The sequence below is a fragment of the Hylobates moloch genome, unplaced genomic scaffold (genome assembly GCF_009828535.3).
Source record: "Hylobates moloch isolate HMO894 unplaced genomic scaffold, HMol_V3 SCAFFOLD_4, whole genome shotgun sequence".
NCBI classification, from domain to species: Eukaryota; Metazoa; Chordata; class Mammalia; order Primates; family Hylobatidae; genus Hylobates; species Hylobates moloch.
In genome coordinates this window covers 28,037,623-28,053,254 of record NW_026652279.1, presented here as the reverse complement: position 1 = coordinate 28,053,254, position 15,632 = coordinate 28,037,623, and positions in this window count along the sequence as shown.

Below are 15,632 nucleotides of genomic sequence, written 5' to 3'. Positions count from 1 at the left end.
CATAGTTCATATTCATCTCCCACATTGGGTTAGGAATATTGGCCCATTTATTCCCTGATTATGCTAATCAACTAGTTTTTTTCTTTCTTTTTTTTTTTTAAGGAGACAATTATTACCTTCAGTTTGACAGTTTCTAGCTCCATTAGCAGTCACAGCTGCCAGCATCATGGTGCTGATTAGTTACCTTGAATTGCTCGGAGAAAGGCAATTATTGTCAGACTGCATCCCCAGCCTTTCTTGCAGTGGAAGTGATGGGTCACTGGGCTCTGTAGTTTCCACAGTGAGCTGGAGTCTAGGGAGGTGAGGCCACAGCTGGCAAAGTCACCAGCTCTGACTGTGGTCTAGGCAAAGGCAATTAAGTTGGAGCAGGATGGGTGAAGATCCAGACAGCTGAGCCTGCTGCTCTCAGATTCAATGAACCATGGGGACAGGAAGCAAGCGATGTCAGGGGCAATTCTCACTTGCTCCATGTAGACCCAGTGCCTAGGTGAAGCTGATGGGCCCCTCTTCCTGCATGGGCATCACTTTCCATGGCTCTGAAACATTCTGTGCCCAGGGCCCATGGTTTCTCCTAACTCTTGGCTCCTGGGTTCTGCAAACTCATGGCAAACTATTCCCACAGCCCACAGCATTTCTTTTTTCCTTTTGGTTTTAATTTTTTAAAAATATCTCTTTTTTATTTAAGAGAGAAGGTCTTACTCTGTCACCCAGGCTGGAGGGTAGTGGCGTGATCACAGCCACTGCACTGTAACCTCAAATTCCTGGGCTTGAGTGATCCTCCTACCCCAGCCTCCTGAGTAGCTGGGACTATAGGTGCACACCACCATGCCTAATTTTTCAAAAATTATTTTTTGTAGAGACAGGGCCTGATTATGTTTCCCAGGCTGGTCTCGAACTCCAGGCAATCCTCCCACCTCAGCCTCCCAAAGTGTTGGGATTACAGGTATGAGCCACTTTGTCCACCCTATTTTTTTAATTTTTTTTTTTTTATGCTGTCATTGAATAGGTAGGCTCGTGACTTATTAATAATTCACGGGAATGACTTCATTTACCTTTGACAGTTCCATGATGCTTGTGACAGTTATACACTTTATTTTTGTCTCTGAGGGTGGGAGGGGCTCAGGCACCCACCCAGAGCTGCCTTCCCTGGTGTTCTGCTTGTGAGCGGTGGGTGCACCTGTGGCAGGGCGAAGGGGAGGCCCCTAGGAACTCACCTTCCACCTTGCATCAAGAACAAGGGGCTGACCAGCACCACCAAAGGGACAGTAATGGGGGAAGGTGGGAGTCTGGGTCCATAGTCTCTGGCTCCCATTTCATGTCATCCTAGCTATAATCATAGTCCTCCTTTAGAGCCACTTTCTCTGTGCCAGATGCTGGGTTTTATAAAAGCATTTTGTGCTCATTTTTCCCCCTGACACCCAGTAGAATCCTGAGGAGGAGAAATCAATGGCCCATTTTACAGACTAGGATACTGAAACTTAGAGATATCAAGGCCCTTTCCCAAAGCCTGTGAGTAATGGATCCAGGATTTGAACTTTAAGTCTACATAAACCCCCCTCCCCTGCCACACTCCACTACCCCATCTATAGAGTGGGGTCTTAATCCCTACCTCCTGGTTGTGGGGACAAGAGGAGATGACATCTGTGAACACTTAGTACCAGTAACTGAGGTTCTTTCTTCTCTCTCTTCTACTTAGTCCATCCCCTTGAGAGCATCTCTGTTTCCTCATGCCCCTACCTGCTCTCCTTGGGACTGACTGGCCAGGCCTGCAGTGCAGAAAGGTGATCTGTGGGCCTCTCACTCAGGCAGAGGGCACCTTGGATCCCCTCTGCCTAATCGTAGTTGTGGCTGGATTGTCTGAGCACCCATAGGCCATGTGGGGCTACAGTCTGGAGGTTGAGCAAAACGCATGCACATGCACACGTGGGCCCACACATTCAGACACATGCTCTTGCACGTGCACGGGGCATGAGCATGCATGTGTGAAACTGTGTGTGGACAGACCCTGGCCCCTGGCCTCTGCATCATCACACACTGCTCTGGGGCAGACAGAAGACAAGTGGTGGGAGGAACCTGGAGGATGAGGAAGGGATTTGGACTGAAGTTGGGGGAAGAAGAGGCCCTGAGGCTGGCAGGGAGGGTGAGGCCACCTAGGGAGCATCCAGACTTCCCCTAATACCCATGTCATCCACGCCACAGGTCACGGTCACAAAGATCCAACCCACTCATGGGGCCGACAAAAGAACCAAGACCCAAAGGATGGCATTGGCCTGTGCAGGGCCACACTGTGTGTGCATGGCAGAGCCAGTGCTAGGACCCAGGCTTCTTCACCAGACACAGGTTCCCCTGACATTAGAATCTGAGGCAAGGACTGGCTCGAGGTAGCTGTGAGAGGTGTGAGAGGTGACACCTGAGAATAGGGGTGAGGGAGCCAGAAGAGTGAGGCAGGGAGAGAGAAGCCAATACAAGGCCATGCAGTCCAGGCTGCCATGGTAGCAACAGGGATGTGAATCTGCCAGGATCTTTGCGGGGCATACAGAAGCCCTTCCACAATTGCCCATCAGCTCCTGTCCCCCATTCCTCAAGGGGTGCAAGGAACGGGGTGCTAACTTCCCTGGACTTCTGAGTTGTATGTGCATGGGGCCCCAGTGAGCTCTGTGGGTGCCCCCCGCTCTGCCACCGCATATAGGCAAAGGCTCTGGCATGTCCTTGAGCATAACTTGTGAGTGCAAAGGAAGAGCCTGCATAGACAGCTGTGGTGAGATCAGAGGAGTCAAGAGCAGAGGTGTCAAATGCATTCCAGCAGCAAAACACACCTGTATTTCCATCTGCTTTCATTAGGTAACTGCCTGATAATTCAGCTCACCTGAGCTCCCTGCCCCTGGCAGGATTGTTCACTCTGCATAGTAACACAGCAGTCCCCCCCTTATTTGTGGGAGATACTTTCCAAGACCCCCAGTGGATGCCTGAAGCCAAAGATAGTACCAAACTCTATACGTGTTATGATTTTTCCTATCCATACAGACATATGATGAAGCTTAATTTATCAGTTAGGTACAGTAAGAGATTAACAGTAACAATAAAATAGGACAATTGTAACAATATGCTGTAGTCAAAGTTATGAGAATATCTTTCTCTCAAAATTTCTTATCGTATATAATATTTTCACACTGCAGTTGACTGAAGGTAATGGAAACCGCAAAACGTGAAAGTGTAGATAAGGTGGGAACTACAATAGCAGCTAATACTCAGTAAGTCCCTGATATGTGCCAGGCCCTGCTGTAGTCACTTTATTTGTATGAACTCATTTAAACCTTCCTACAGCCCTGTGAGGTCAGTACTGTTATTATTGTTTCAATTTTACAGATGAGGAAACAGACCCAGCGAGGAAGTGGCAATGGTTGGATACAAACCTGGCTCCAGAGCCTGAGGCTCTACTTCCTCTCTTACGAGATCCCAAATTCTAAGCTGCCCACCCCCAGGAGGAGTCCTGGGACATTTCTACCTCAGTAGCACATGGCCAGCTGCTGGCTCAGGTCACTTCCTGGGGAGGGTTATTGGGAAGAGCACGTCCCTGGCACTTATGGGAGAATAGGCTCCCTGGCCCTCAGGACCTGTAGGTGTCCCTTCTAACCCCTCAGGCCTGCCCTGGGGCCACTCTCTGCAGGCCCCTCCTGGCTTTCTCCCTCTGCCTCTAGCCACCCGTCCGTGGCTGATGGGAATAGGTGCTCATGTCGTGGAGATGTGGGCACAGGAACTCTTGAGCAATAGCTGCCCAGATCAAGTGGCCTCCATGGCTCAATTTCCAGCAGCTGTGGAAGGAGAGCTGCTGGGTCACAAATAGCTGGGAAGCTCGCCAAGCCACAAGTGCCACTGATTGCTTCTGAATGCCCCACTCCCTAGAGCTCAAGGCCAGCTCCCCTCAGCCCACTTGGGCAGTGGCCAAGGCTTATCAAGTGGGTAGATGCTGTGGGTGAGGCAGTGTGGTATGCTGGGGCCCCTGGCCTCCCTCCCTGGCTGGTTGACTTGGGGTCCAGCACCCTCCCTGAGACCCCTCTGGTGAGCAAAGAGCTTAGACTAAGCCAGATGGCCTCCATGCGTGGTCCTGGATCATGGAGCGGGGTGAGAACCTGTACTGGGATCGTCAGTCCCCTTGTCGGTGAGCCTGGAGCTCGTGCGTCTGCCTCCCTTGTCGGTGAGCCTGGAGCTCGTGCGTCTGCCTCCCTGCTGGATTGAGGGCCCCACACGCAGAGAGATGCTCAATAAACATGTGGTAAGTAAGTTCACACATCGTTCTCGGTTATCACCGTGAACGGCTTGCACTGGTGACAGCTTGTTCTGCCGAGGCTCTGTTTCAAACATCGATGCACGTATCCTCACATAAGCCTAGGAGGTGTGTGTCTCCATTTCACAGATGAAGAAAGTGCTGGAGATAAGGCAGAGTCCTGTCCCAAATCACACAGCCAGGAGGGCAGAGCCAGGATTCCTGCCCAGGTCCGGCCTCATCCCAAGCCTAGCTTGTGGCCTCTGTTACATTAGAATAATAGGCATCGCTGCTACTTGCGTTCCTCTCCACAAGCCCCAAGTTAGGATTTGTGTAGGCACCATCTCATTGAACCATTTTGTGGGTCAGGAAACAGAGGCTTGGAAGAAACGGAGCCAACTGCACAAGACCATGAAGCCTGGAACTGGGGAAGCTGGGTTTGGAACTGCATCTGGTGGTCCTAAAGCCTGTACTGTTTTGACCACCATGTTGCTTCCCTATCCCCACATCAGCCCCACTGCAAATAAAGTCAGGACGGTGGGTGGGAAATTCTCCTAGAACATCCAACGCAAACCAGAAGGCCCTCCCTGCAGCCCCCATGGTCTGTACTTGGGTGTTCAAGCCTCCTTCTCCCTAGACTGGCAAGAGGTAGAAAACAGGGTCAAAGGCCCGAGCAGGATGGGAGAGAATGCAAGATGACAGTCCTATGGCCAGCGGGCCTGTGGGCAGGAGGGACTGGAAATGGGTTAGTGTCCAGGGCAGTGCTGACCCACTTTGGGGCTTGTTTCCTCTCTGTAAGCCTTTTTCAGGTCCCTCCTCCCCTTCCTGTCAGACTGGGGGAGTCAGCTTGTCCCCCACCCACATGGGAGCCAGGGACACTGGGAGGATCTTTCCCTCCTGCTTCTGCATCTGCTGGGCAGAGCATGTGCCTGACACCCTCAGTCGCGGCCAAAGTGACCTGCCTGAGAGATTCCAGCATGCTCATCTGAGCAGGGACAAGGAGCGGCTCGCCAGCCCTGGAAATTATCCGGGGAGCCATTATGAGCCCGTGTTTTCTGTCTACACATCCATAAGACTGGTGTACCTCAAAGACAACTGTGAAAATGCCTGCCATTGATTAAGCACTCACTAAGTGCTGGGAACTTGGCATACCTTGTAAAGATTCCTTGCAGTGGATGGAGGGATCAGCGTTATATTCAACCTCCCCTGAAAGATGAGGAGAGGGAGGCCCAGAGAGGTTAAGCAAGTTGCCTAGGATCACACAGCGAGTCTACTAGGATTTAAGCCTGGGGCTTTCTACTTCCAGAGCCCCAGGTTTTTCTTCTGTCCTCTGCTGAGGCTTGCTGTGGTTCCTGGTCACAAGGAAGCTTGTTAAAAATACAGAATTCCCTGGGAGATTTGGAACTGGCAAGTAAGGGATGGGCGTGGGAGTCTGGATTTTTTGGAAGTTTCTGGTGGGATAAGCTGTGATGCCTATTCTAGTGTAACAGAGGCCACAAAGCCAGGCTTGGGGGTGGCCAGGCCTGGGCAGGAGTCCTGGCAGCAGCCCCATTTTAAGGAGGAACCAATGTGAATGTAGAAGGTAAATTCAGGGTGTGGGGTCCTAGTAACTGGGACCAGGTGTCCTTCTGTCCTCACCTGGGTTAAATTCCCAGGATTAGGGAACACAAAGGCAGAAATGCCTGGAACACGAGGGAATTTGTTCTGTGGGCGCCAGACCTCCTTTAAGCTGTCCACGTTCAATCTCAGCAGGTTTGAACCTCCGTTGAGGGTCTGCCGGGGGCTGCATGCTGGGAGAGGCTGTGGGTCAGGCTAAGGCAGCAAGGAGATGTTTTTGCAGCTGCTGTTTTGAACGCTGGCTGAGGCCCCATTTGGCCAGAGGACTCAGTCCTGGGCTGGGCTATGGTTATGGGTTGCTTGGAATGGCCTCCCTGGGAACAGGAGACGCATGGCCAAGTGTCTGGCTGTGGCACATAGTAGGCCCTCTCCAAAGTGCAGGAATGGCCTGTAGTGCCCAAGGCAGAAACTGACTCCCTGTGGTTCTGTTCTCCTCCATGGCCCTGTGCCTTGACCCATCACTGGCCCTGCCCAACTGTCTGAGCTCTGTCGTGCCTCTTCCCGACTCAAGACTCTCCTGTCACCCCGGTCTCCTTTCTGCACTTCAGCCCCCTGTTGCTGTGTCCTGCCGAGGAATTTCCACTCACAGTTTCCTCTCTCCCAGATGCTGCTCTCTGCATGCCGCCCAGCTGGCTCCTTCTTCCCACAGCGTCTCTCTCAGGGTGGCCTCTGCCCATCATCCCATCAGGAACAGCTGTGTCCAGCCTTAGGATTCCCAGGCCCAGGGACCCTTCTGAGCACACATCATTGTCATCATTTATTTACTGTTGGGTATATTTCCTCTGTTGCTCCATGAGGCAAGAAACAAGTGTCCAGCATGGTGGCTGGCTCAGAACACTGTTCAATAAGATTTTGTTTAGTGAATTAATGAACGATTAGTGAATGATCTCAAACCTGAGCTGCTAACTGGGGATCTTTGCTCCTGCCCCTGGCTCACTGCCGCTTCTGGATCCTTTGAAAATGGAAGAGAAAAAGGAACAGACACATCAGAGTGAAAAGATGACTTTGACAAAATATAGAGAGATCTGGCAAACAACAGTTCTGGCGAGAGTCCTCAAACCCATCAAAACAGACACACAAAGGCTGTGATGAAGTCCTTCGTCCAAAGAGGAGCAATGAAAACCAGCGCAGCCAGAGTGGCTGGGCAGAGAAGGCTGCCTGAAGCCTGGAGTCAGAGGACGTTTGCTCCCCTAGTAAGGCCTTTGGGCCCCTCCTTGCAGTTTGGATAAGCGTGCCAAGACCTGGGCCATGTGGAGCTGACCACTGGTGGGCAGTGGGTGTCTGCTCCCCTGCCTTCAGCTGCCAGGGCCCCTCCACTGTCACCCGCCCCTCCTAGAGCCCTGGTGGTTACTGCTCAACATTGAAACTGTCTGTGCTCCTTGGCTGGGTCTGGAATGATCATATTTGAGATGAAAAGATCAAGCAGACAATGGAAACATCTCAGGGGGAGAAAAACTAAACAGCTCCACAGGGAAAATCAGCGAGTGTGTGTGCAGTGTGGTCTGTGCATGTGGGTGCATGTGTGTGTATGTGTGCATGTGTGTGGTGTGTCTATATGTCTGCACGCATGCAGCATGTGTATGTGCATGCAATCATGTGTGTAGTGCGTGCATGTATGTGTATGTGTGCATGTATGTAGCATGTGCACGGGTATGCATGCACATTCTTGTGTGGTGTGTGCATGCATGTTTACATGTGTGCATGCATGTAGTGTGTGCATGGTATGTCCGTACATGTGTGCACATTTCCCCTGGAGCTTCTCATTTCAAATCTCACCTCCTCGTTTAGAGGATCTTTACAGGAAGCTCCCCCAACACCATTCTCTGCACAGCCCCCTCAACACTCACCTCCCCAGGCCATTGGACAGTAAACACCACAATGTCCTTCCTGATCCAGGCAGAGGGCCTGTCCCTAGCAAAGGATGTCCCCAGTGTAGACTCACTGGGGAGGGAAGACTTCCTCTCTCCTCTCAGCCACGTCAACTGCTCCTAAACCAGCTGCATCCATGGTGGGGTGGGAAGACTGTGGGGAATAAAAACCAAATCCATAGACACTCCTAATGGCAGAACCTGAGCGTTTATGCTAACCTTCTTACTTGACAGATGAGGAAACCAAGGCCTGGGGAGGGGAGGGACTGCTCAAGCTTGGACAGTCAGTTAGGGGCTGACCTAGGGGCAGAATCCTGTCTCCTGACTCTCAGTTTAAAGCTTGAACTACTACACTCCCTGCAGGGGAACAACACAGGTTACAATCCATGGCCCAGAGCAGTGTTCATCCATTCATTCATTTTCATTCATTCACTGATGCATTCACACAGCAACGCTCCCTGAGTGCCAGCTACGCACACTTGCTAAAAGCATCTACTGTGTGTCAGGGTGAACGGAGACACCTAAGCGGAGACCCTGTCTGGATGTGGAGGCTGGGTGAGCCCTGAGTGGGGGGGGCTCAGACCTTCCGTGCTGTGCTGAGAGCAGCTGGGGAAGGGGAGCTTTGCAGGGCCTGGGGTGAGTGGGGTTCGTCGTGGGCCAGTGCCTGGCGTGTCCTGCACAGGGTTAGAGAAGCCGAGACCAGGAGATCTTGTGAGATCCCATGGTAAGTGCCTGGCTTGGGGGCCAGTGACTGTCCCCATGTCGTGGGGGTGAATGAGTTCACTTAAGAGTGTGTGTTGGGGGAGTCTTGCTGAGTTCTCCCCTAGCAGCCATGGTAGAAGCCAAGCTGGCTGTGGGGGCTGAGCCAGGGGAATGGGAGAGAAAGAGAAGAGAGGGAGAGAGGACTGCTGACTCCAAACCTCCGCGCAGCCAGCAAGACACTCGTATACACCGTGGTGGTTTCCAGGCAACCATCCCCCTCCAGCAGATACCTGTTTGTTTCAGCCCCATGGGTGACCACCTTTTCCGTCCTCCTCCCACTGAACTCAGAGCCCATGAGCTCCAAATCTGACCCCTTCCCTCACCCCCCCCGACAGTTAAAACCATTTGTGGGGCAAACATCTGCCCAGGAATGGAGCAGCTGGAGAAGTTGGAACTGAGGGAGGTGTGTTGGGGGCGGAGAAGGCCTGCATGTTTGCCTGCCTGCTGCCAGGCCCTGGATGAGAGACAAGAAAGGAGTGAAGGGTGGAAAGACGCCCGAGTGCCACTCTGTGCCTCGCACCCAGGGAGTGCTTGCACCCACTCCCCAATTTAATTTTAACAGGGAGGGCTTGCTCTCCTCAGACCCATTCTGTACAAGTAAAGTCTGAGGTTCAGAGAGGTAGAGGGGCTTGCCCACAGTCACACAGCAAGACAGCACGGAACTAAGATCTGGAGGTGATCTGACTCCCAGGCCCCATGTGCACTTCATTCTACTGCATCTTCTCTCTGGGCCTCAGTTTCTTCATCTGTAAAATAACAGGGTTGGGGTAGATAAGAAATGATAAATAGGTCTGTCTTGCATGCCAGCGCTGATCCATTGCTGCAGCAGCTGCTTGACTGCTGTGCTGAGAATTCTGAGGCTAGGGCTGGGCTGGGTGGGAAGGAGAATGGTAGGTGCTTAGTGACGTCTGCCCCGGGCTCAGAACTCAAGGGTAATACATGTGCCCCGTGTTAGCCAGCCTTCTACAGGTCCTGCCAGCTCTGGCATTTGGCAGTAAGATGTGTTAGCCCACATCTCTAGTGACCTTGGGCAAGTCCTTGCTCATCTTGGAGGTTCTGATCCTCACTGCACCTAACTTGGGAGCAGCGTCCACAGGACTCTTTGTGAAGGACAGAGCCAGCTGCCTCCACCTCCCTCTGCTCCACCTCTGCAGGTACCCTCAGCAATGAGCAGCTGTTGCCTAGCAACAGGGGGTAGGGGGCGGGGGTCTGCAGAATCCTGGAGTCTGGGCAAACATCCTGTCTGTCTCCCACATCCCACACATGGGCCCTGAAGAGCCCATCTGTGCCAACCTCAGGAGGATCCCCAGAGCTGGGACCCAGTTCCAGGTGATGGAGGGAGATAGGTTTGGAGGAACCACGCCACTGAGTTCAAGCGCTGGCCTTGCTAAGCGTGCTGTGAGATTTGGAGCCAGTGGCCCCACCTTTCTGGGCACTGGAAGAATATGGCAGCAAGTTACCCCAGTCCTCACTGGGATGGCAGGTGTGGAGGTGCCTTGGGAGTCTTAACCTTGGAGCCCCTTCCTTCCTCTGAGGGTTCATTTAGAAATGCATGGCTCAGATGCCCAGCCCACTCCCCAGATGTGAAGTCAGGGGCCAAGGCCAGTCCCTGACTCCCTATTCGTGATACTGATCGCCCCCTGTATGTTCAGCCTGGTGTCAAGCACTTTGCATGAGTTCCCTGGATTTTCACAACAACCCCAGGACACAGGAGCTTCATCCTCATTTTACAGTTAGGGAGATTGAGGCCCAGAGAGTTCAAGTGACTTACCCTGAGTCACACAACCAGGAAGTGGCAGAGCCAGGATTTGAACCCAGGCTTGTGTGACTCCGGAGCCTGTGCTCTTGAACCTGCACCTGATGAGGCCTCCCCTAGGTCCCTGTTTTGTTCTGAGCCTCCTCTCACCACAGCCCAGGCCTCCTCCCCACTCCCCAGGTGCTCTGCTCTGCTCCAGGACAGCAGGGAGGGACTTCTGAAAGCCACGTCTCCCTCCTCCTCCTCTTCTTCCTCAGGATGGAATGTTGGAGCCACATCCCCAAGGGCTGCAGGGCGCTTGCAGGCCTCCTCAGTATGGTGCACAGAGTGGGGTGTGAGAGAGAGAGAGAGTTTGAGCTGGGGAGATAAGCAGAATGGAGGTAGCAGACAGGGAGGGGCTCCTAAAGAGGGGAGGAGGAAGTTGAGGCAGCAGGAGTGTGGAGAGGAAAGGAAGGAGCCTGGGGGGGGGAGTAGGGATGGGGAGGAGGGAGAGGAGGGGAGAGGGAGAGGTGGGAGAGGAGCAGAGGTGTTGAAGAGAAAAAGAGGCAGTGAGACAGAGGAAGGGAGTGGGAAAGGGGTGGGAGATGCCTCCTGGGAGAAGGGCTCTCCCAGCAGTAGACAGCGGAGGGGAGGGAACTGATGTGTGCCCCTCAGAATCCCCTGAGGCTGCAAGGACCTACCAACCAGGAGTCAAAGGTCTTCAGATTATGCCACTTCCTAGCGCTGCCCAGGACCTGGGGGCCAAGTGGAAAATCCAATGAGAACTCCAGTCCCTGAGCCAGAGCTCTGGAGCTCCTGCTGTTGTCAACAGGCCTTGGCTTAGGCTGTCTGGGATTCCAAGGACCCAGGCCAGGTCTCCACTGCCCCCCTGACTCCCCCCATCCCAGGAGGGCATGGCTCCCTAGTCCTAGAGAACCACAGGCTCTCCTAAGGAGGGAGAAGGATCCAGGGCTCAGACCCAAAGCAGACATCCTCTGCATGACCTCCTATCAGGCAGATATGCAGAATTTGATTGCGTTTTCCCTACGCGGGGAGCTCAGTACCCCCGGGACAGCAGAGTTCGTCTCAGGATAGTTCCAGGCAGTGAGGGCTGAGCTCAGTCTAATGAATGGGCCAGAGTTAACTAAAAGAAGGGAGACAAGATGCTCTATCCAGGAAGAAAACACAGCAAGGCGGAGGCCCTCTGGTGGACAGGCGCAGAGTGGATTAAAATCTGAAGTCAGAGAAGACCAGGGAGTTAGTGGTATAAAATGAGGCTGGAGAGGGACAGGGGCCAGTCTCTGCAGAGCCTTGCAGGCCACTATGTAGGGTTTAATCTTGATATTTGCAGCAATAGGGAGCCATTGATGGTTTAAGCTGGGAATGGTCAGGGCTGGTGTTCGGATTTCATTTCAAGAAGGTCATTCTATCTGCTGTGTAGAAAATGGACTGAAGTGGAGGGTGGGGGTGGGCACTGTGGCCACAGGGAGTCCCGGAAGGAGGCCCCTGAAATGGTCCAGGTGTGGGGGTGATGGAGGTTGGGCTGGGTCGGTGAGGGGGCTTAACTCGCCATCTTGCCAGGGAGGAGGCTTAACTCGCCAGGGAGGAGACTTTCCCCAAATCACTGTCCCTCTGGTGCCCACTGTTACCTGGAGAGTGTCTTAAAATACTGATTCCTGGGCCCGTGCCAGGCCTACTGATTCCAGACCTCTAAGGACATAGTTGAGAATGTGCATTTTTGAAATGCGCTTCCAGGAAAGTCCAAGAATCAGTCCATGACCAGGGGCACCCTATTTTACAGAGGAAGAAACAGGCCCCACCAGGAGAAGAGACTTTTCCAGGATCACACAGGATGAATACAGTAAAAATAACCAGCATAAGATGTCTTATAAGCTGTTCCCACTCATAGTTTCCATGCAAACGGGCGCAAACCCTGAGCAGGCTATGGGGTGGTGGGAACATTGGCTTCTGCCTCACACGGAGCTTGGGTCAAATCCTGACATCACCAATCCCTCCTTGAGAGATGCGAGGCAAGTCACATTACCTCCGTTAACCTTGGGGTCCTCATCTGCAAAATGGGCACAAAATATGTCCTGAAAAGATGGTTGTGGGGTTTGAATGGATGATGTGCCCAAGGCGAGCGTCAGATGCCCAGTGCAGCAAAGTCTAATTATTAAAGCTCCATCCCGCCGCTACCAAGGGTGGCCTCAAGTGCAGCCAGAGGCATGGATGGCATCTGTGAGTTTGTGTGTGTGTCTGCATGTGTGTGCACATGTGTGTCCATGTGTGTGTGTGATGGGGTGTTTTGAAGAGCCACTTCCCCTGGCCACTGACCCACCACAGTGTCTAAATGCCCACCGTGAAAGCCACATTCCTCCACATGCTATTTTATTCCATACCCTTCTGAGCCCAGAAGGATTTTGCAGAGGACGAAGTAGAGATCTGAGAGAGGGAAGGTCATCTGCCCAAAGGAAGAATGAGGACCCTAGCTCATGTGTGCTGCACCACTCTCCCGGTCTCCTGGTCTGGTGGCCCCTGGGTGTCAGCAGGAGCCATGGTGGGGGAGCAGGAGCGTGTACGCTGCACACGGGGAGGGGGCTGGGCAAGGCGCCCGCCACAATCAAGGCGCAATCAGCGCTAATCAGCGTGTTCTTGAAATAGACCCAACTGGATGGGGGAAGCGAGCAGCCGCCTGGGTTTGTATAGCGGCAATCAGAGGGAGGCAATTTTAGATTCGAGGGAACAACAGCTCTTTGTCCATGCGCCCAGGGACTCTGCCGAGCTCTGCGGAGCCCACTGCGGCTTGGAGATAAAAACACCCCATCAGGCCTGCAGCTGCCCTGGCCCAGGAAGTGGGGCGTGGGAGCAATGGGTCCAGCTGCCTCTAGGGTGAAGTCTAAACTCTCTAGCATGGAGGCTGAGTACCTACTGTGTGCTGGGTGCATGTACACCTGCTTCTTTTGTGAGACGGGGGCTCTGTTTTGCAGGGGAGGAGATGGAGGCTCAGAGAGGAAGAGGTTTGCCCAAGGTCACTCAGCTGAGCTGGGATGGGAATCCAGTCTGTCTGGCTCCAAAGCTGTGTCCATTCCTTTCATGGGGTCCCATCGGGCCCTGGGAGGCATTGTTTTAGGTTAACATAAGCCAACACCCTAATGGAACTCCCGGGTCTTGCAAAAATCTTGAGGCTCAGAGATTATTGGTTCCAATTTGCAGATGAGCAAAGGGAGGCTCAGAGAGGTGAAGAGACTTGCTCAAGGTCACCCAGATGATGTAAGAGATAGAGCCATGATTCAGATCCACACCTTTGAGATGCCAGAGACCACGCTGAGCTATGAACTTCTTCAAAGGCCCAGCCTTTGCCGACCCTGGGGCCTCCTTCCTCTCTCTGCTGAACGATGCCTGGTTGTCATGCAGCTGGCCCTGGTGGTGGACATGGTGGGTTTTTGGTGAGCCAGCATCATCCCCCATCTGTTGGCCCCCTGATTTCCTTTTGGGGTGGTAACTCTCAGGCAGAAGGGAAGTTCCCGACAGTGGTGGGCTCTGGCTCAGGTCTGCCACGAGTGCTAACAGGCATGAACTGCCCCATCACAGGGGTTGAGGGGAAGGCGCCTTGGAGGAGAAGGCAGGGCAAGCGGGCCAGGAGGAGGTAACGGCAGTCCAGGGGATGGTGGGAGGTCAAAGCAGTGGCTGGGGTGGAGGCAGTGAGTGGACTTGAGAGGTTTAAAGGAGGAAGAGCCAATGAGATTCACCGGTGGATTGAATGCGGGGAATGAGGAGGTTTTCTCGCTTGACAAGCTGGCCCCAAACCTCAGTCATCCTCAACTCCTCTCTCTGTCAATCCACCAGGAAACCCTGTTGGTTTACCTTCAAAATATACCCAGAATCAGATCCCGAATCCCCTTTTCTCTGGTACGGCCACCATCATCTCTTTCCTGGAGGACAACAGCCTCCTCCCTGGTCTCCATGCTTCCTCCCAAGCCCCTGCCAGCAGCCCGAGGGGCTTATTAAAACAGGAATCAGAGTAGGTCCCTTTCCTGCTGAGAACCCTCACTCATCCTCATTGCACATCTGCACTGGCCTTGGGGCCCTCCGTGATCTGCCCACCACCTCTCTGGCCTCCCCTTCCACCAGTGCCCCTTTGCTCACTTCGCATCAGCAACCCTGGCCTCCTAGCTGCTCTGGGAACACTGCAGATGAGCGCCCACCCAAGGGCCTTTGCACACGCTGATCCCTCTGCCTGGATGCTCCTCTTGGGACAGCCACCGCCCCCCTCCTTCACCTTCCCCATGAGGCCTTCCCTGACCAGCCTGTTTAAAATTCCAGCCTCCCCACTCTGACCCTTCCTATACCTCTTCCCTACTTTATTTTTAGCCAGATAATTTATCATCTTCTGCCGCACTGCATAATTTTACTTTCCAAAATGTCCGTGGTCTTGTCTCCTCTGGCGAGAGTGCAAGCTCCTCAAGGGCAGGGCCATAGTGGACGCTCCATCAATATTTGCCGAAAAAAGGAAGTGGTTGGACAGCAGTGTCACTTATTGAGATAGGAAGGAATAGGCTGGGCAGGGGTAAGGGTTGGAGGAGGTGAATTCAGTTGGGAAAATTGGGTTTGATATGCTGAATGGATGTTCAAGAGGAGAGATCCAGAAGGCAGTCAGGTATGTAAGTTCATATCTCAGTTTTCTCATCTGTAAACTGGGCTGATAATCCCAGCTCCCTCAACAGGTGAGTGTGGGGAGAGAGGTCCGATGAGTTAATAGAGGCGGCAGCACTTAGAACATAGTCAGCCCTCAACCAAGCATGGCTTCCCGGCTTGTTTGCTCCCTTCTTCCTTCAGCAACCATGACGAGCTCCCAGAGACAAGCGGCAAGCTCAAGGCCCCTGGAATGCTGGCCCATAAATGTTACGGGGAGCTCTGTGGCCCGGAGGAGGGGTCCTGCTGCATCTGCCTCTTCCTTGGCTTCCCAGGGGAGGCTGGAGACAGGACTGAAGGCAGCTTACGTGGTGACGCCTCCTCTCCCCTCCCATCTCCCTCTGGCCACATCTTCCAGCCACAGGAGAATCATCGTTTCTTTCTCTGGAGCCTTCATTTGTAACCAACCTCTTGATGGCAAGGAAAGGATTTTTAAAAATAGCTTCATTGATTCTGGTTTTTGGAATATAAAAGCAATACATGTTCTTTGTTAAAAAAATTAGATGGTGCAGGAAAAATAAAAGAAAAAGGAGAAAATAAAAATCAGCCCAAACCTTATCATTCAGAGATAATCACAATCGGCATTTCCGTGTTCTGCCTCTCATCTTTGTTCCGTGCAGGCACTCATACATTTTTGTGTTTAAATGGGTTGGGGCAAGACTCCAGGATAGACGGAGCAAGATAGGGGCTTGGG